Genomic DNA, 21750 nt, shown 5'->3' with positions numbered 1-21750 from the left:
TTTGTCCAGTTGGTACAAATTCATAATCAATAATCCCTCTGATATCAAAAAAAGGATGGCAACATTGTTGCAATAAGTTCGTGAACCTAATTGTCAGACCTCGTATGTGCAAGTTTCTGCATGTGTTTCTCTTCTTTTAGCTTCTGGTCTCTTAGTTCTATTTTTTTTTTTTTTAGCACGCTTCATAATTTTCAAGTGGATTTGGACATTGTGAGTGGAAGTTTTTAAAGGCTGTGGATGATTTGCCATTCTCCAAAGACTGTTATGTTTTCTTCTGGAAAGAATGTAGAATACCAACAGATCACCTTGGTTCTACTGAAGCTTGATTTAGAGCTTTGGTAGATTTGCTCTATTTCAGATTTGCTCTTACTTTCCTTACTTCAACGCATGGTCAGTACTCCTAAGGTATGAGACTTGCAGAGTCTCAACTGAAAACCAGGGGAGTTTATTAAAGCCCCTACACGTTAGCAGGACTTGAGCGCTCATCTCTCCGTCTCTCTGTCACCACGTGGTTGCTGAAATCTTTGTGCAGCACTTTAGCCTCTCAGCTGCTGGTTTCTAGGGGTCTTGCTGCTTGTATATGCAGCTGAGGAGCTGACCAATGACTTGTGGGAAATTTGTATTCATATTTTTGGGCTCCTTCTCTGGGCTTTGCTTTTTCTCTGGGAATTTACCCATTAAAACCTGGCCACTTTTGGCAGCCCCAAATTCTGACTCTGTCTCCCTAGTGCAGTAAGAATGCTGTTTTCTGCTTAAACGCTATTCTCTTAGGTGGTAATCTGGAAAATATCCTGAGGAAAAAAACAATCTAGGGATGATGGTGACATGGGATTCACTTCATGAATTTCCTTTCTTTCAAGGATCCTAGTCCAAGTCTCCTTGTGTTGGTTTTACTCCAGTGCCTTAGAAATGTTGTTTTATTATTTGATCAGCTTTTAGAGTTGTTTTTGGTGAGAGAGTCAGTCCAATATAAACTACTCCCTCCTGACCAGAGCAGAAGCTCTCTACATACAAGTTTAACAAATAATACCTATATTAAATACACTGTTGCAAAGAATAGACAAAGAAAGAAAACTACTCAAACCATTTTATGAGGATAGTAGAACACTGAATTGAAAGGCAGTAAAGAAGAGAGCAAGAAAACAAAATTATAGAATCATCTCACTTATGAATATGGAAACAAAAATCTTAAAAATAAAATAGTAGCAAATAGAATCTAGCAATATATTAAAAAATACTCTAGTCTTGATAGGCCTTATCCCATAAATGGAAGGACCATTGAGTATGAAAAACTCTGTCCATGTAATACACTATCATAGCATTAAAGGAGAAAAACACATGATCGTCTCGATAGATACAGAAAAGCTGGATACAAATGGACACTTTCCATTACTTAAAACAATAATAATAAAACAACACTTTGACAGGCCGGGAAGATAAGAAGGTCCTCGTAACCTGATTAAGGCCATCTATCAATAACCCAGAGAAAACATCATACTTTGTGGTGAAAATTAAGTCACTCCCATTTAAGTCAAGAACGGACATGGATGCCTTCCATTACCCTTAGCACTAACACTGCATTGAAGGTCCTAACTAGTTAAAATAATTTTAAAAAATTTGAAAGCACAGAAATTTATCACTATTTGCAAGCAATATGACGGTCTATAGAAAAGCTAAAGAAACTACAGAAAAATTCTGAGAACTTTTTACCACGGTAGTTACTTAAAAGATGAACATATAAAATCTATACTGCTCTTGAATACTGAAAACAACTAATTAGAAAACGTATTAAAGAGCTAACATTTACAAGGGTAGCAAACCTATAAGATTCTTGGAAATAAATTTATCCAAATGTGCAGGAACTATATGAAGAAAGTATGAAGTCAGATTTCTAATTCATATCTAGAAAGAAAAATATATTCCAGATGGAATTAGATTCAAGTATTAAAAAAACCTTTAAAAGTCTAAGAAAAACAGGATATTTTTATGATCTTATAATTGGAAATGTTTTTCATTATACTATATAGCAGAGAAAATCAATGAAATAAATTTATATGTAACAATATATATAGATCTTAAAAACATGATGAGCAAAGAAAGCAATTTGCAGAATCTGAGTGTTATCACTCTGTATTTATGTGATTTTATGTAAGTTTCAATTAAGTAATTTATGTAAATGTTTCACGTGTGCAAAGCAGTACAATAGATAGTTTATAAATTCCTGTGGCTTTAGTAAAAATATAAAAATAAACATAGACTGCAAGTATACAATCTAAAGTTATGTAAGTGGTTTATCTCTGGGAAGTAATGGGATGAGGGGCAGGAACAAATAGACCTCAATTTTATATCAATGATGTTTTGTTTTATATAAAATATCATAAGCAAAACTTAAAATATTAATACTTATTAATTATTAGTTGGATACACAACTGTTTTCACATAATTCTTTCTGTTTCCATTTCTAACTTATAAAACAAGACAGTAAGAGAGTCCTATGGACAGTTCTTCTGAGATCACCCTCTCACCTCAGAAAAGAGAAGGTAGAGTCTCCTTTGAACAAATTTACATTAAAAAAATTAAAAATAGAATAAACAAAACCCATGCCATAGTAGAATTGAAATTTGACAGGGAAATGGGTCCGTTTCTTAGAGGTGGAAAGGAGAGCTGCCAATAGATGCCACGAGTGTCAGCATCTTCCTCCGTCAGAGGGAGGTGTGGCCAACTTCACTGAGAACTTGTGAAGTATTAATGGGCTGAGAATGGGAAAGTTATGAGTCTTTGTTCAATTAAAATTCATTAAAACTAAGCTGTTCCCCCTGCTACTAATTTCATTCTTGGCTACTAGGCTGGTTATTTGTCTGAATGAAGAGAGGAAGTGCGGCTGGTGGGGCAGATCAAACTGAAGTACGCATGAGGGGAAAAGAATGGTCATGTGTTAATGAACAAGGGAGAGCAGATCCTGGAGTGGTTCTTGCTGCAAATTTATTGTCTACATTTGATGACAGTTGGAATGCAGAATTGCACAAATGCCTGGGATTTCTGTTTTCCTTCTACCAATTGTGCTGGGTAGTTTTCTTGCTTTAGAATTGGAACGGGCTATATAGTCCTAAGGACCTTCTCATTTACAGACTTGGAAACTGAGACCCAGACAGGTGAAATCGTTGGTCTAAGACCATGCAACTCATTACTGGGCCTCCTTCAACTGCCTCTGAAAATGAATCCATATTCTACTTGTGAAATTACTGTACCCCAAATAAAAAAAGGCAGCTTTGAAAAGGAATCCCTGACACACCACAGCTTCTCTTGGCCACAGGAAAGACTGTGGTGAAGTGCTGGTCAGTGAGCGCGTCTGAACAGGCAAGAGGATTCCTGGCTGTGCCTCTGAGTTTCAGCTTCCCCATCATGTCCCTTATACACTCAGACTGAGGTTCCAGAGCTTGAAGAAGATATGGACACTTCCTGCTTCCTTTATGAGGGATGGTGGTGCAGCCACCAAGAACAATGCTGCTTTATTGTTATGTTAGTGGATGCACCTGGAGCAATTTACTCTCCCAAAGCAAATTCCTCACTTTCATATATATGGAACCCATTGTGTTTGCCAAGCACAGTTTCATCTATAATCTTATTTGAGCCTCAAAACATCCCTGATGCAAGTAAATTATCTGAATTTTTCAGAGAAGAAAGGTGAAATGTAAGGAGGGAGTACACTGAATTGGCACCGGAGACCAGGGCTCATCTCAGGATGTGCACCTTCAATCTGGGCTTCTAGCCATTCCTTGGCCCCTCTTGCTATGACACTTCCTCTCACTTGCCCTCAGCCTTCCTCTCAGGTTGTATTAAGCCTGGAAGAAACAGAATAACCAGAACTGGAGTTCCCCTGGGAATCACAAGCCTGTGTGAGGGCTGAGAAGTAGGAGAGGCAGGAGGAGGGAATAGGGACATGATTATCTCTTTCAAAGGACACATGAGGAAAGTCACTGGAGGTAGCATGAGACTCCCGCAAGGGATGGTGGGCTACACCCCCTGCAACTAACAACGGCAAGTGGACCTGGAGCTGAGCTGCACATGCCACAACTAAGACTGAAAGGACAACAACTTGACTTGGAAAAAGTCCTGGAAGAACACGCTGTTCTGTTCCCCAATAAAGTCCTGTTCCCTTTCCCCAATAAAATCTTTAAAAAAACCCAAAAAACTTGGACTAATGAACTTTCAAAAGATTCTGGTCTAGGAGAACAACAAGCAGTCCAGCATTTTCCTACCCAGTTTCATTAGAATCACTCGAGAGTGACTTTTATTTATTTAGTTTGTGTTTTTGAATAGGCAATCATTTCACGAAGTTCAGAAATCAAAAGGAACAAAGGGCATGTGGTGAAAAGTCTCCCTCCCACCTCTACACCTTAATGACCCTGCTCTCCTTAGAGGCAAAACATGTTATCAGTGATTTTAAACACATATAAGCAAAGCATATATCCCTACCAAATACACATTTTTATACAAAATATAATATTCTATATACCATGGTTCTTGATTTTCCTTTTTTCACCAAAATAATGTATTTTAGAGATTGTATCATAATAGTACACAAAGAGCTTCCTCTTTCTTTTCTAAGCTGCATAGTATTTTTTTATGTGCATATACCATGGATTTTATTTAATCAATTCCCTCTAAATAAACCAGTAGGTTGTTTCCAACCTTTTGCTATTACAAAGCAGCAATAAGTAACCTTGTGCAATGGATGTGCAAGAGAACTGAGCTTTAGTCTAATCGCTAATGTTATGCAGCCACGTGGCCTTGGGCAAGTCAATTAGGACTTTGACCTTTTAGAAATGTAAAGAATCTTAGTGACCTTTTGGTTTAGCATTTTCCCAAAGCATGTGCCTGGAACTCTAGTCCCAAAGGGTGCACACCCTGGAAATGGACAGTACATATTAGACTCTGAGAAGACTACAGTGGACAAACATAATTAATTCAGGGTTTCACAGATTTATTTCATAATGGGGTCATTTTTTTCAGAGGCTCTGATGGTTAATTTTATGTGTCAACTTCAAGAGTATTTTTGGATGAGATTAACATTTAAATCAGTGAACTTTGAATAAGCAGATTGCCCTCCACAATGTGGGTGGGCCTCAACCAATCAGTTGAAGGCATGCATAGAACAAAAAGACTGGTCTCCCCGAGTGAGAGAGAGCAAGAGGCAGTCTAGCAGATGCCTTTGGACTTTATTTGCATCATCAGCTCTCCTGGGTCTTGAGCCTGCTGGCTCACACTGCAGATTTGCACTTGCCAATCTCCATAACTGCATAAGGTAATTCCTTATAATAAATCTCTGTACATACATGTCCTCGTAGTTCTGTTTCTTGGGAGAACCCTGATTAATACAAGGACCAATTGTCAATATGCTGTAGAAATAATGTTCCTTCGAACACTTAAAATTTACACAGGAAGTAAGATTTAATATGGGTCACAAAGATGAACATATTCAATGGCAGAAGCATGAGGGTTAGACATTCCAAGAATCAAGAAAACACAAGACATGTTCTGGGCATAATGGAAACCAGTTTGATTAGGCCTCCAATCTTTACCAATATTTTTTTAGTTCTCTCATTCAACAATTCATTATTGAGGACCTACTATGTACCAGATATCATTCTAGGTACTGGGAATACAGCAGGGAATAAGACTGACAATGCCTCTTTGCTCTCATGAAATTTATACTCTAGAAGGGGGAGAAAAAAATAAAAATAAACTAATAAATGTGTCAAACTGGGGATAAATGCTATGAAGAAAAAAATAAAATAAAGTAGGATGAAGAGGTTACAAGGAGTACTGGGCTGGGGGACATCACTCCTTTACAAAAGGGGACCAAGAAAGGCCACTTGGATTAGGTGACATTAGAGCAGAGTCCTAATAGAAACAAGAGTGTCATGCAGATTTCTGGAGGAAGAGTAGTAGTCTGGGCAAAAGGAAAAGCAAATGCAAGGGCCAAAGACGGGAGCATGGCTGCCATGTTCAAGGAACAGCAAGCAGGCGGCAGTAGAAACGGGCAGGAGGTAGGAGAGTGGCCGGGGGAGGTGATTTCCGGGAGCCCATTAACATAGGGCCTACAGGCCAACCCAAGGGCCTTGGTTCTTATTTTAAATCAGATGAAGAAATTTTGAGGATTTTGAGCAGAGGAACAGGATCACTCTGGCTGTTGGTTGAAAATAGGCCGTAGGTGGGAGCAAGGCAATCACGTCTGAGGCTACTGCAATAGTCTGGGGAAGACGTAAAAATTGTTTTGCATTTTGATGATAGCAGTGGTGAAGGTTAAAAGGGTTTGGGATCTGGATATATTTTGACTGTAGAAGTAACAGGATTTACTAATGGGTTGACTGATGGAAGTATAGGACAGAGAGTTCTGCACGGGAAAGGAAAAATCCTGGGCTCTGGCTTCTCTTGCTACTATTTGTTTCTGTGACTTTGAGCAAGAACCCCTGTGGGCTTTACTTACCCCACCTGTAAAATCAGGTCATTGACTTCTTGCTTGGAGTCGTGGGCCAAGTCAAACGGTCTCATGAAATGCCTTCAGTTATAAGATCTGTAAATTTGGTTTAGTCTGTGCCTCCAAAACAGCACCCCATTACCTACTATTTTATGCCACTCACTACAGTTTCATGTAAAGAACTGTATCCTGCCCACTACACTGCAAATTCCTTGGAGGCTGGGACCTCGTCTAATACCCCTACACATCACCCCGTGTTTATCAACGGCTTGAGACTAACCAATCCTCACATAACCCTAGGTGAATTATAGTGCTGTATTCAGTTTGCTAACGGATTTTGCAATTTTTCATCCCCACTACTGCTTTTCCTTTTCTTGTAAATCTTTAAATTTAGTACTTAAGGACAACTCCCAGTTTCAAAGAGCAAGAAAGGGAAGAGTTAGAAGAAGGAAATTCCAATTCAACAGTTGCTATGTTGAGGTAGCTAGATTAGTTAAGAAAAGCTTAGTAAAGAAGTTGAAACTTTGACATGGGAGCTCCACTTTAAAGGAGAGGTTAAGTTTTTTTTTTTTTTTAAATAAGTCAGAGAAGGGAAAGAAAGGCATTCTAGGAGAAGAAAGAACACTGGCATGAAAGTGCATGCTGTGGAAAAAGAACCACTGCCTCCACTGGAGCACAGCATGCCCAGGGATGAGGGAGGTAGAAGAACACAGAAGGATAAGGCTGGAATGATAAGTGCTGTCCAGATTATGATAAACCCACATACTGTTCTAAGGAGTTGACATTACAAGGAGACAATGGGAAGTTATCTTTAGAATGCAGTCACCATGATAGCAAGTCCTTACGCCTATCTTGTTCTTTACTGTATTCCTGGTGTCTACTACCTACCTGGCACATAGTAGGGGCTCAACAAATAGCTACTGAATGAATCACTGTTTTAAAACGACATAATCAGATGCGTGTTTTGTGGGAAGTGAGACAGACAAGAGGCAAGGAGACCTCAGTTAGTTGATTATTAACAGTCTAGGTGAAACAAAATAGGTCAGGTATACAGTGGTGTTTCTTATAATCAACAGGAACTTTGCTGAATAGAATTTAAATTATTGAATGCTAATAACTATTTTATTTTAAAATATCAGCATGATGGAGTATTCAATAAATATTTGTAAAATTAATATAGAAAAGACATTAATTCTACATTATCTAATATGCTTTATTTGCTGAGAGATCAATCAATATGCAATGATAATGGTACCAAAATTGCTGTAATTGATTAGTTTACTTTGGAGAATAATATTCTCTGTCATGCACACAAAGTTATTGCTTCTGTGCAGTGATGGCTGGTTTACAAGATGATATCAAAGTCATAAAATTACAAAAGGCAAAGCGGTTATTTGCGAAAAGGTTACGGATATGGGGGAATTCGTTTACTTAACGAAACAGAAATTTCAATAGGGCCGGAGAATGAGTGAGAAAGGAAGTCCAGGTCTAGAAGGAGGAAAAATGGAGGGCAAAAAGGAATGAGAATATGGGAGAAGATAGGAGATAAGATGAAGGAAATGAAAGAGGTCAGGGTTGAGATACATTTAAAGAACTCAACTGGAACTCAATGGAACTCAATATTGCTTCCATTACATTAAAAAAGGATCTTCCTGTAACTAGGGAAAAGATGCCGGTGATGCAAACAAACAAACAAGCAAACAAACAATTAGGCAGACCTAGCTTTAAATCCTGAGGAAATGAGTGACGCTCTCAGACCCTTGCCTTCCTCGTCAGTAAAGAGTGTGACAATACCAGCCTCTCCTCGTTGTGAGCATTAAATGAGATAGTGCACATGAAACATAAGGCACATATTAAGTATGTGATGCAGATTAACTCCAGCAGGGAGACGGCAAAGAGCTAGTTCTGCAGTAAGAAGGACTTGGGAAAGGTTACCCTGAGGAAACAGTCACAAAGGGGCATTTTAGCCTTTGACATTTTGGAAGCAGAGCAGAATCTCACTGAATCACTATTCTTGTCGTATTGCTTCATGCTCCTTACTGCCCCATGTTCCATAGGTATTTCATGATCTTCTCAACAAAGTTAAGCATTTTCATGAAAATTTAAAAACAGAAAAGCCTAGAAGGGATGCTAAGGAATCAGAACGGGCTATGTAATTTGTGGGGTTCAGTACAAAATGAAAATGTAAAACCCCTAGTTAAAAAATCATTAAAAATGTCAAGACAGTGACAACAGAGCATTAAGGCAAATACAAGGCCCTTCTGAGCATGGAGCCTGTGTGACTGCACAGGTCATACAGCCATGAGGCCAGCCCTGCAGGAATAAACCATGTGGGCATGCAGGTGGTCAAGGTCATGTCTTAAGGCTCTAAAAATATGATAATCCTGGGACCCTTGGCAATGAGTATTCTAGGAGTATGTCAATTACCTGCAGAGGTGCTGGGGTCTTGAGATACATAAGACAGAGGAGCTCGTCAGTCACAGGGCCAGTTGGCCCTGAAATGCTTGTTGATGGCCAACTGACATTAGAAGTTTGGCACTAACCGCTTTTGAGACCTACATGAAATGTAATCATTTCCTGCCACCTTGATTTTTCATATTCTAGTTAATTAAATTACCACTCGAAGACAAGAAATAATCCACTGATGTAATTTTTAAAAAACTCTTTTAGGACATGTAAATCCAACATTTCCTAACGTGCATAAAAAGGCAGGCCCAGCCTTGAGAAAACTGCTCACGTGTTAAGACATAAGTTGGTTTTTAGCACTTCCAGTTTTGACCTCCCTTCAACTGTCCCCCTATAATCTGAGTAAATGCTAAAAAATAGAAAAGCTCTTGTTGAAAATGTGTCATAGTCACTAAATATATTTATTAACTATATTATAATAAAGATAAATTAATTTAAACTTTCTAAACCTCGTTTTCATCATCTACAAAACAGAATAATTAAAGACAGTGTTTTAATGAAAATCATAGTTCTAGGAACAATACTCCTAATATATGTTCTATACCATAATTTTTATTCTTTAAATACCAATATCACTTAGCCAGACTTTTGAAAATTAAAAAGCATTGTATTTAAAGTTACCCTTTTCCAGAGGGCCTGAAAAACCATCTTGTTATCTAACATTGTGGTCTTGAAACTTTTGTACTTTACCCTCAGGGGCCAGTTGTGATACAGAACAGACCTGAATTGTCTCCCTACAGCCCCCATGACGGATGTTCCTCAGGAATAATGCGTGATTTTACTGTGTGATAAGGAAAGAGATCTGAAAAGCAACCTTGTAATTATCATTGTTTCACTTTTCCCCAAACTGAAACAAGCTCAGATTCAACATTTACTATCGCCCATTTATAATGATCTGAGTTTCATATTAGGTTGACCCACATGAAACTGCCTTTCTTATGGGTCAAAAACAGCTGAATATTGGCAATTTCATATGGTTCAACCTAATACTTTAATGTAAATTATCACCCTTTTCTCTTATAATTATTCTATGAGGCAGATGATGTTACCTTCCTTTTACTGATGAAGAAACCAAGGCTCAGAAAAGTTAAACCGACTTGTCTAAGTCCCTACTACTTGTCAAGAGCAGGTTATAGATCAGAAAGCTAGGATGTCTGAATTCCAAGTACAATGGCATTTCTTCCATACTACAAAACGATACATAAATGAAAAAGACAGCGATTACGTACTATAATAAAAGTGGGCAGGCCTGGGGGAGACGGAGTGGGCTGAGAAGGCCTCACAGACTCCAAACAAGCTGAGAAGTAGAGGAATCAGATAAAATGACAACTACCTCCAAAAATATACCAGTTCCCTTTCTCCTAGACACACTGGGATTGTATAGCTTCAACAATGTGTGGTGACTTGGGCAGAGAGCAAAGGAGGCAAGCGACAGCTACCGTGTGACTTGAGGTTCCCAGGAGGCAGCAAGTGATTATAATCTGAGTAAATGACAGCAGGGAGGACAGTGAGGAGACTGGGGTAGAGTCCAGAGGATTTTCCTGTCGCTCTGCTAAACTCACACACTGTGTAGCTCTTGGACAGGGGAAGTTGCACACAGAAGCCAGTGAGCAGAAAGCAACTGTTGATTGAATCGATCCCAGAAAATGAGGTTGTACCCGAATAATTAGTAGCTTTTTGCAATCTGACCACTAAATATCTGATATATCAGCTGTGCGTTATTTTCTGTTAATGAAAATTCCTAGTACAACTGTAGTAAACATGCTTGTCCTTACAGAGGTTGCCAGAAGTGCCAGAAAAGAGAATATGCCAGCCAGAAATATGCCATGAATCTATGAGAGAGCAATTCATAAAAACTGTACGGATCATGGTGTTATACAACAGTTCTGTGCCTTTTCTCTCTCTCTCTCACCAAAGCTCTGGCAAATATCAGTCCAGGAAAAATAAAAGAAAATGTCCTCAGACAGTCGTATGTGTCTTTTCTGCATGTCATCTCCACTTCTCCCTATAGTGATTTAATGAGCAACCATATACAAAACATCAAGGGCAGTAATGAAGGGGAGACGAAGAAAGACTTCGTCCTCTTATTACCCACAACCCCTGTCTCTTGTCTTTTATTACATGAGAATAAATTAATTTACATTAATATTGTTGGGTCTTTCTATGTTCTTCAAGGGCATTTCAGAAGAGGACTTGGGGGCATGGGAGTTAGTAGTGCAGTACGAGGGCAGGAGGCAGGGATGCCCAAACCTAGCCTAGGGTTTTAGGATTCCTCCTGGATGGGTTACAGGAGATCCATACAAAAACTTGAATTCTTATGTAAAATTGTGTGTGTATGTGTGTGTGTATTTCTGCATATAAACATGCACTTTCTCTAAGAAAATCAATCGCTTTCATCAGAATTGTAAAAGACTCGATTACCTTAAAAAGTGCCGTAAACCCAAAGAAACAGCAGAGAAGATTTGGCTCCTGTTGTTAGCAGATAAGGACCTGGGAACTCTCTTAAGACCTGGAGGTCTTTCCTGGGATTTTGAGTCCCACCAGCCCCTAGTCTGCCCACTTAGTATGTTTGTTTACTCAAGCGTTGAAAGATTGCTACTGCTGGCGAGGCTACCAAATTGTCTCTGTCTGGGACAGAGGCTTTCAGCTCTGCTTATGGCAAAACTCAGCTTTTCATAAAGTAAACACGTCCTCCATGCCACAGGGATGTCACCATCCTTTCCCTCACTCAGGGCGTGCCAAATATCCAGAAAGGAAGGGCATTTTCTAACTCCCTTTCTTCCCCCCTCCCAGCCTGTTAGGCTAACCCCAAATTTACAAAATGATCCACACAGAACAGGAAATGCAAATGTTAAAGTGCTCATAACGTTCAACCACATTTTTCATGTGATTCACATTAAAGCATCTTATGTAAAAGTTGAACAAGCGCTGGAAAAAATATCCTAATTACACACAATGTAAATGAATTTTTTAATATTGTAGAAAATTTGAATTCCTTGATTTCTATAGGTCAAGTGTAGAACTTTAACAGAAGTGTTTGTTGACGGTGGTTCTTTTGTTACCCTTAACTTTGTTTCGTTTTATTTATATGAAATGAAGTGGGAAGAGAAGGGGAAAAAAAACCAGGGGAAATGACAGGAAACAGCTATCCACCTCCGCACCAAATACCAGCAGAAAAACCACAGTTACATTGCCATCTAACAACAATATATTCTGTTTAGGAAACTTCCTGATCCCAGACACAGCCATGTAACTCTAGACAATAATGAAATTACATCCTGCACATGCTCAAAACCATCCTCCATAGCTTCTAACGACATACATATTTTTGCTCTTTGGTTTCGTAAACTCTTTGAGATTTTACTTCATAGAAAGGAGCCTAACTATGATTTTCAGAGAAGGTGGTGGTGCTGGTGGTGGTGGGCACAGAAGTGGCAATATAAGTTTATCAGGATCTCCAGGTTCAGCTGCCATAACTTTGGGAACCGGGATAAGAGTGCTTGATGGTTTCTTATCAAAGAGAGGAGAAAGCAGCCACTTTTTTTTAAGGAGAACAAGTGTCTGTCAGTGTAAATGACTCACGCAGAGCACTCAGCCCCTTCTCAAACTGTGACAGTAGCTGGGCTCACTCTCAGTCATCAAGAGACCAGTCATTTCTAAACTTAAGAGGAAAGATTTAAGCTGCTCTTGAAATCACACAAGTGTATTCAATTTTACTTTGAAAATTTACTTTTACTTAATTTTTCCAAGAGAAAAGTACATACTAAATAATAAAAACAGTAACTTTTATACTGAGATCAAGTTTGAAAAGTATTGCTTACAAAGGTCACCTGAGATGATAATATGGACTATATTTCCAGAAATTGAAAATTGGGGATGACTTTGAATATCTGTATGATTTTCCTAGTTGCTATCAGGTATGGTTTATGCCTGGAAATCCGTTCTGATGGTGGTAAATACAATGACGGTTGCATGGGATCCTAGAATTCATCCTGTGAGTTTCCATGGTCTGTAATACTAGAATCCAAACTCCCAAACAAATACGATCAACACTCCATGTAATCTGAGGAACACAATCAAACAGACGCACTCACTGCACAAAGTAAGCCCGAAAGTCAGACATCTACGTTGAGATAATACAGTTCTCCAAAGGATCAAATGACACCAAAGACAAATGTATCAAGTTGTTGTGGCAACTGATCCAGAGTGTGGTCCAGCTGTTCCCAGTCTGTTTTCCCAACATCAGAGGCTATTCACTCAAGGCAAACCATAAAAATACCTCCTTGCTCATAAAAATAGACATTCCCTGACTTGTACGCCAGACTGTTCATCTCCTCAGGCCATGGTCTGCTGTTACCCATCCGCGCTTGTCTTCTGCTCATCAGAGGAGGATTTGGGGAGAATCCTGCCAACAATTATACTTGGATTCCCTAATTCAACAGAAAGGCTGGCCATCTCAGAAGAGCAGGGGAGCATGTGACTCATCCACCCACAGCCACACACAAATTCAATTATCATCTTCTAGGCCTTCTTCTTTAGACCAGGTGTTTACACTCAGCCTGTCTGGGCAAATGCTTTCAACGTACATTCAAGTGGAAGCTGACCTATTTCTTTTTTTCTCTCTATAAAATAGATTTAGAAATATGCCTATTAAAAAGAACTGTGAGGGAAGTCGTGTAGTGGAAAGAGTATGGACTCTTTGTGAAGACTGCAGTTAGACCCATGGACTAGCCCCGAGTAGGTTGACAAGTTAGCGGCTCTCTCTGAAGCTTACTTTACTCAGCTGAGGAAGTTGGTGTTCATGGTACTTGTCTTGTCTGGGCAGCACTTCTCAGACTTTCAAATGCGTATGAAACACCTGGGGAGTTTATTAGACTGCAGATTATGACTTAGTAACCGGTCTGGGGTCAGGCCCAAGAGACGGCATTTCTAACAACCCCGAGGCAATGCTGCTGCTGGTCTGGACCACACCTTGAGGAGCAAGGTAGTCAGGTCTTTCAAGGACTTCATTTTATATAAAGTGGCTACAACACTATTTGGTGGATGTAAGGTTTTCACTATATTACATAAAACACTAACTATGTGTCTAGAGCTTCAATTCCTCGGAGGATCTGAAGTTTAAGATAGCCAAAGTAGAATTTCAGTAACCTAAAATCTCCCATTCTCTTCTTCAAAAATGAAAAGAGCACGGGAAGGAAAATGGTTAGATTGCCTGGGAATACTGGACAGTCTTCCCTCGAGGTGGCTGTGCTTTTGACTATAGCAGACTTTTAGATAATAACCACCGACAGACGGATAAAGCAACTGACCACCTAGGGGACAGTGGTCCCATCTCCTATGTACCTTCAAAAAAATTACGATAACAGTTTACACTGTTCAGGACCCTTGCCAAGGAAGGAAATTATTCAGAGACAATATATATTTTCTCATCCAAAGTAGTATGTATGAAAGTCAAGAATCTGTATGGAGGATAATAGCAATTTCATAAAAGCACCATTCCATTCAGGTGCTATGTGGGTCATTTTGGAAGATTCTACACTGTATTGAACATTTAGAAATGGGACTTCCACAAAAATGATAATTAATAACCATAACCCAAACTTACTAAACACTCATGAGCGGTAAGTTCTATGCTCAGTGCATCACCTCATTTATCCTCACAACAGTCCTATGTGGTGGGAACTAATTGGACACGTAAGACCCAGTCCCAATGTGGAGCCTTTGCTCTGACGGCTCCCTCTGCCCGGAATACACTCCCTCCGCATATCTGCTTGGCTAACTCCCTCATTTCTTTTACACCTTTGCTCAAATCTCACCTTCTCAGACATCACTGTTTAATCCTGCAGTCTGCTCTCTTCCACCCAACACTTCCTTTCTTCCAACTTTTGACTTTCTAACATACCACATAATTTTCTAATTGTATTTATTGTTTATTGTCTTCCTACCCACCTTTCTCCATCTCACCCAAGCCCACCTTACCCTCCCAGAATGTGAGGGCCATAAGTGCAGGGAGTTTTGTCTGTTTTGTTCCCTAGCCTATCCCAAGCACCTGGAACAGTGCTTGTCACAGAGTGGACACTCCTTAAATATTTTTTGAACGAATACCTATTTTACAGATGTAAAAACTAAGACTCAGTGCAGTTAAATGACTTGCACAAGATAATAAGCGTTAGAACCAGAATTCAAGTAAGACAGTCTGACTCCAAACTAGTGCAATACTTGTTTAACAGAGGAGTAAAAACAGGGAGGGTCAGGAATTTCTAAGTCTAAGCCTTTGATTTCCCTTGAAGACACAGGATAGACAGAACCAAGCAGCACCTCTCTGGGGTGGGCGGCAGGGTCATTAAAACAAAGACAATTGGGACCTGGTACAAAGACAGAAGGCATGGTCTTGGGATTTCAAGTCTAGAAAGTCTCTCAAGCTGCCCCTTTAATGTCCATACATTTAGCAGATGCCCTTGATATAATGCATATAATGTGCTTGGACAGCTTTAATTAACGGCAGATGGTATTAGCTATGTGTAAGGTCCTGGACCAGTGTTACTCCAACTTTCCCTCCTTAGGCAGAGGAGACACTTGTGGGAACCTGGAGATAATGCCAGACTGAGCGGTGTGTGTGTGTGTGTGTGTGTGTGTGTGTGTGTGTGTGTGTGTGTGTGTGTACACTTTGAAATGGGAAGGGAGTTGCCCACTGTCTCTCGCCCAAATTGACAGTAGACACTGAAACAGCTTCCATGGGAGTGACTGAGGTAAAGGGAGCCACCGATGGAGACTGTGGCCTTCCAAAATCAGTCTGAGGAAAGCTGCCAGCACCTCTTGGGCCAGAAACCTACCACCTGTGTCACAAAGGGCATTGAGGCTCAATGAGGTGCTGAGCCACTGGCCTGAGGTCGCACAGACAGTAGGTGCTGAAGATTTGAAATCAACCTGTTAGAGCTCTAGATGCTTCTGTAAATAACTTACTTAGCACAGAGCTTGACCCCAGAAAACACTCATTAAAATACAATATATACATACACACATAGGTGTGTGTGAACCTTTCTTAAAACAAAGAGCTCTTCGATTCTTGTACTTGCTTTTAGAAAGTCCTCTTTCTTTCTTCCTTTTCTCTAATTTTTTGCAGCCAAGCCCCATGTCACTTATGGTTCCCTTCCCTTCTTATCCTTCCCTTTTTAAGTCCTCTGCAGCAGGTATCTGTCTAGGCGTAGCTCTCTCTGGGGCCCACAAAAATTTTCTTCTTAACGTGCTCCTTACTTCCTCCACCAGGAGCACCTCTCCTCTTCTACCTTCTCTTCCCAAAGAAGACTAATCACGGCTAGCGTGATTGCTAGAGGGATACACTTCTTGCTAACTGGAAGCCCACTAGGCTCCCCGGGGGAAGGAGCTTGTCTCTTTCTTTCTCCCTAGTCTCTCTCTAACATCTAGCACAGAACATAGTTGGTGCTCAATAACTATCTTTTGAATGAATTCATAAATAAAACATAACAGGGTTACCCCGCAGAACCACCCAGATTCCTCCTTTGGTTGAGAAGACCATAAGGAAATGCCTTGAAGCATCTGCAGAGTGCTATAAAAATGCTCAGTAATGGAGTATGTGCTAAACATCTGTATCTTCTAGAGTGAGACACTTTCATAAACACAGAGAGATTGGGAAGGGTCACGAAAAGACAGAGGGGAAGGAAGAAGGAAACTCCCATTTCGTGAGGGCTCAATATATTGTATCTATGTACTGTGCAAAGTGCTTTTCATACATTAACGCAACAGTTTTGTGAGGTAGGCATTAACCCCACTTTACAGATGGGAAGACGGACCTCTGAAAGATTTACTTTCTCCCCAAAGCTCCAAATCCGCTAGTGATCAAAGGGATTCTGTCCAGGCTTGTCTGACTTCAATGCCCTTGTTCTTTCTACCAAACTAATGCGCAGCAGCTCTATAGGTCCTTTGCTTCCAAAATAGTGTTTGAAATATGTGTTAGCACTCCTGTGAATCACTTACATTGTTAAATCGTTTTTCCAATTTATTTTAAAAAATAAATAGGGTCCACATTTCACTTGAACTCTTTTCTCTAAAATTGAATATCTATGTGATGGATTCCTTCAGCTTTTCCTTTTAAGCAGAATCGTTGCTTAACCAGTCATTCTAATGTGCCATTACCCCTGGCAATGCTCATGAATTTCCAATAGATGCTCTCCTCAGAGTCATTTGTTCACATTTACTTATATTGCGGGCAAATCCGTAGTTGCTCTTGCAATGACTTTTTAAAAATGTTCATTTTTATGCTTTTAAACACAGCTAAAAATCTAAATTATAAAATTGATCTTTAAGCCTATAGCTGCAGTATATCGCCATATTTCATTTTTCTGCAACAAGAGAAGTGAGGAATGATGTATATAAGTGCAGACTAAAACCAAAGAGAGAAAAGTGCTAACTTTTATATAAGAAGAAACTGAAAATTAGACGACTTGAAGTTCTGACTCTGATTACAAGGGGCAGGAATTTTCTAAAGGCCAATTCTCAGGACAATTTTTCTTACATGTTTCCTCCTATCTAAATGTCAGAAAAGAAGCTACTGAAGAAAGTTTGATGCCAAAAAATATGGCGATCAGCGTATTCTTAGAAATCAGATACAGACCACCATCTATGGCTGTGGTTCTCAAGCTTTAGAGTGTATCAAAATCACTTCGAGGGCATGTTAAACACAGATTTTTGGGGTCCTGGTTCAGTGGGTCTGGGATGGGGCTTGAGAATCTGCATTTCTAACAAGTTCCCAGGTGATGCTATGGATGATGCTCAAGCAGCCCTCGGGAGTGTGCTCTCTGGCGTCTACGTCCCGGGGGCTACGGATGCTCAGTGACAAGGCTCCAGGACAGTAGTTCTCCATCCTCATTAAATATCAGAATCACCTCCTGAACTTCTTAAAAATCCTGGTGTCTGGGCCACACAGCCATAGATTTTTATCCTGTTGGTCTTTGGTGGGGCCCAAGCATTGTGAACACCTGGGATTGCCTAACTTGATACATATTTAAATGGATTTTGTTTTGGGTGTGTGGGGGGGAATTAATTTTTAAATGTTGTCTTCTAAAAATAATCCTAGAGAAACAAAAAAGCAGACAGCAGGATTTCAGGTTAAATACTGTGGTTTAAAAATAGGCATTTTACTAAGCTCCCTCCACAAACCCAACTAAAACAATGGTAACGAATCAAAAAGAAAAAAAAATTCATTAACCTACAAGGTCTAAGAGAATAGGACAAGAAAACACCACAATAAAAATGTTAATATTGGAAAACAGAGGAAGAGTGGTAACTGACTTAGCTGACAAGAGGAGGCTGAATTCTACACTTGTGACTTATTTTAGGGAAGCCGAAAAGCAGGCTGCTGCTTGCTATGGAGTCCCAGAAAGTCTCAGAAGCTGGAAGGACCAGGTGCCTTTGAGAATGGGGTCTGGGGAGGAAGGTGAACTGAAACAGGAGAATTGAGAAGCAATTAGAAACTCACTCTACATCGGTTGATATTAGAGTGTGGTCCAAGGACTCCTGGGGTCCCCAAAACCCTTACAGGGGTCCATAAGATAAAACCTTTCCATTATAACACTAAGACAGCTATGTGCCAATTTCACTCTCATTCTCTCACAAGTGTACAGTGGGGTTTTCCAGGGTCTATATGACATGTGACAATGTCATTGCTCAGACAGTTAATGGAATATATACTTGTATATTCTTGTTTTCTAGACTTTTCTAAGGTATGGTTTTGGGATATAAATACATATGTATGTTTTCAAAGGTTAACTCAATTTGTTCTCAATATTTCTACTGTGTTCTTACAAGCTTTTTTCTGTTATACCTGCTATTATCTGTGTAACCCCATAATCATCCTACAAATTATTTTGAAATTCTAATGTTTTTCTTATGCCTCCATGGAAATAAGAACACTTTGTTGTCTTTTTATTTTTTTTATTTTATTGGGGTGACAATTGTTAGTAAAATTACATAGATTTCAGGTGTACAATTCTGTATTATATCATCTATAAATCCCATTGTGTGTTCACTACCCAGAGTCAGTTCTCCTTCCATCACCATATATTTGCTCCCCCTTGCCACTTTGTTGTCTTGTTTTGCAATTACATTTTAAAATTATTTTGAAAACTTTTCTAAATTTTAAAGTTAGAAAAATATCTTAAAGAGTAGGTTATCATACTGCATTAGCTAGAAAGGTATACACGGTAGCTGAGAGACTCATAGAATTGACACTGCTGAATGCCTGCTGAATGAAAACTCAGGAAAGTTAGTGCCACTTCCCAACAATACAGTAACTTGCTAAGGATTTGGCTGTAAACATGAAGACAAAGTTAGTACCTCAGGATATTAATATCTGGATAAATCTACAGACATAGCTTTTTTTCTTGCATCCCTCCAACATCAATACCAACTAAGCATTGATAAAGATCTTTTACATGAATGGCACTAAAATACACTTGGTACATTGGCACTAAATACTAAAGGTGATACAATATATAAAGTGTTAAATAATTGATTTGATTCGCATGGCTTGTACTGGAAGAACTATGCTGACATTTGAACTGATGGTACAAAAGCAACAGTTTGTAAAACTGCTGGCAACTTAGCACAAATCAAGTCAGGAGCATCAAACTGTACTGGTGATGACTGTCACATACTTGCAATAAAACAAAGATGCCAGTGTCACTGAATAATTCCCTTGACAAAGTAAAAAAATATTACTCATTTTATTACATTTTAACCCGAGTACACATTTAAAAAATGATCTGTATGACTAAGTGAGAAATACATATAAAATACTTCATCTCCACAGCAAAGTATGATGTTTGTCTCAAGGACAAACACTTCTGTGACAGTTTGAGCTGCAAACTGAATTGGTCAATTTTTTCATGGAACATGTTTATTTTTAAAAATTAACTGACAGACAAATTAGGGTTATTCAGACTTGGCTATTTGGAAGATATTTTTCTCAAAAATTAATAAAGTAAGCCTGTCACTTCAAAGAAAACAACTGACAGAAATTGCTGCTCATTATAAACTTTGAACTGTTCAGTGAAAATTAGAATTTTAGTATATTTGTATCTGCCACCATGAGCTCATCAGCTTCCAAAACTTAAAGACATTCACAATGCAAGACCAATAGATTGTAATGCATCAGAGTATGAAGAATTCATTGGTATGGCTTTATATTCCACATTGCAACTAATCTTTAAGGAACTATCACTTGTTGAATTTTGGTGTAGTAGCTGAGAAGAATAGCCACAATAATCTGAAAAAGTCTATTCAAGTAACCTCTCTGTTTTATAGCTATATATCCCTGTGAGGGCAAATTTTCTTCGTATTCTTAAACCGAAACAATATATTGCCATAGAACATAGAAGAGGATATGAGAATCCACATATCTTCAATTGAGCAACAAACATGGACAGTTAGGAGTCCGTATGTAATAACCCATCCAGATCACCCTACCTAGACCCCCACTAGTTGAGAATAAATGTCCAATCAGATTTTCATGCCTCTCTCTTAAATAGGAGTACAGATCCAAGGATCACTTGACATTTAGGAAAATTTTCAATGTGAAAGACAAAGTAAAATATAGAAATGGGGGGAGGAGGGAGGGAAAAAGAGGAAAAAAACTTAAATACAGAAACCGTAATAAAAACTATGGAAGGAAGGAAGACAGGAAAGGAGAGTAAAGAAGAAAAGAAACAAAATAATGAACAATTAAAATTGATATCCTCAGAGAGAAACAAAAAAAGAAACTATAAGAAGCCATAAAACAAAACAAACAAACAAACAAAAACAAACAACAACAAAAAAAAGAAGCCATAAAACAGGAAGCTTTGGTGAATAAAAAGAGCTTTTGGAAAGTAGACATATGATAATGTAAATAAAAACTTCAACAGAAAATGCAGATGATTAAGGCTACTTATCAGAAAACAGAAGAAAAAACAAGAGAAAAACACTGTAAAAATTAGAGTACTGTTTGGGGAGTTCTGATATCTGACTTGTAGAAGTTCCAGAAAAAAGAAAGAAAAAAAATAAATATATATATATATATATATATATATATATATATATAAAGGAAATTATCAAAGAAAAAAAAATACGGAAAAATTTCCCTAAACGGAAGGGCATGAATTTGAAATTAACAGGGCCTACCATACACCTACTGAAGAGAATAAACAGAGCCACAGAAAGGCTCACTTGGGACAAGAAGATCTTAAAAGTATTACTAAGATAGAAGACACAGGGAAAAAAAAAAACAGCATTGGAAATTTAAAAGGCATTGAATTTCTCAATCATTATAAGGAAAGCTAGAATGAAATGCAGCCAAAGCATCAAAATCTGAGGAAGATCTATATGGATCCAAAACATAAGTCAAAGTCTAACACAAGGTCTTAACATGTGCACTTCTCATTTATCTTTTCTCAGGAATCTCTGGGGGAAAAAATGTTCCATCAAAAGGAGGGAGTAAACCTGAAAAAATACATGGGTCCAACAAATAAGAGTCAATAGGAATCCCCAGGATGATGGTGAGGGGAGATCCCAAGATAACAGCTATGCTGGAAACACGGAATTCGACCAGTGCAGATGGGACCAGAGGAGGGTCTGCTCCAGGGGAGTATCTCCAAGGACAAGATGAAAGTGAGGGCTACCTGGGGTGTTTGCACAGAGAGATATTTACCCGCCTCTGGGACAGAGTTTAGAGATGAATTAGGGATAGATTAGGAAACTAGGCAAATGAAAAAGAGACATTATTAACTCCGGGAAAAGCAAAACATAGT

General features: G+C 38.9%; 1 protein-coding gene across 1 annotated transcript in view; it reads right to left on the bottom strand.

Annotated features, from left to right (window-relative positions):
• The window catches only part of HPSE2 (heparanase 2 (inactive)), a 530253-nt gene that overhangs the window by 158851 nt on the left and 349652 nt on the right, over positions 1-21750 (bottom strand). The window lies entirely within an intron of this gene.

Source organism: Rhinolophus sinicus, linkage group LG07 (assembly GCF_036562045.2).
Source record: "Rhinolophus sinicus isolate RSC01 linkage group LG07, ASM3656204v1, whole genome shotgun sequence".
NCBI classification, from domain to species: domain Eukaryota; kingdom Metazoa; phylum Chordata; class Mammalia; order Chiroptera; family Rhinolophidae; genus Rhinolophus; species Rhinolophus sinicus.
Note: the sequence above shows the minus strand (reverse complement) of the source record. Positions and strands in the feature narration are given on the sequence as shown.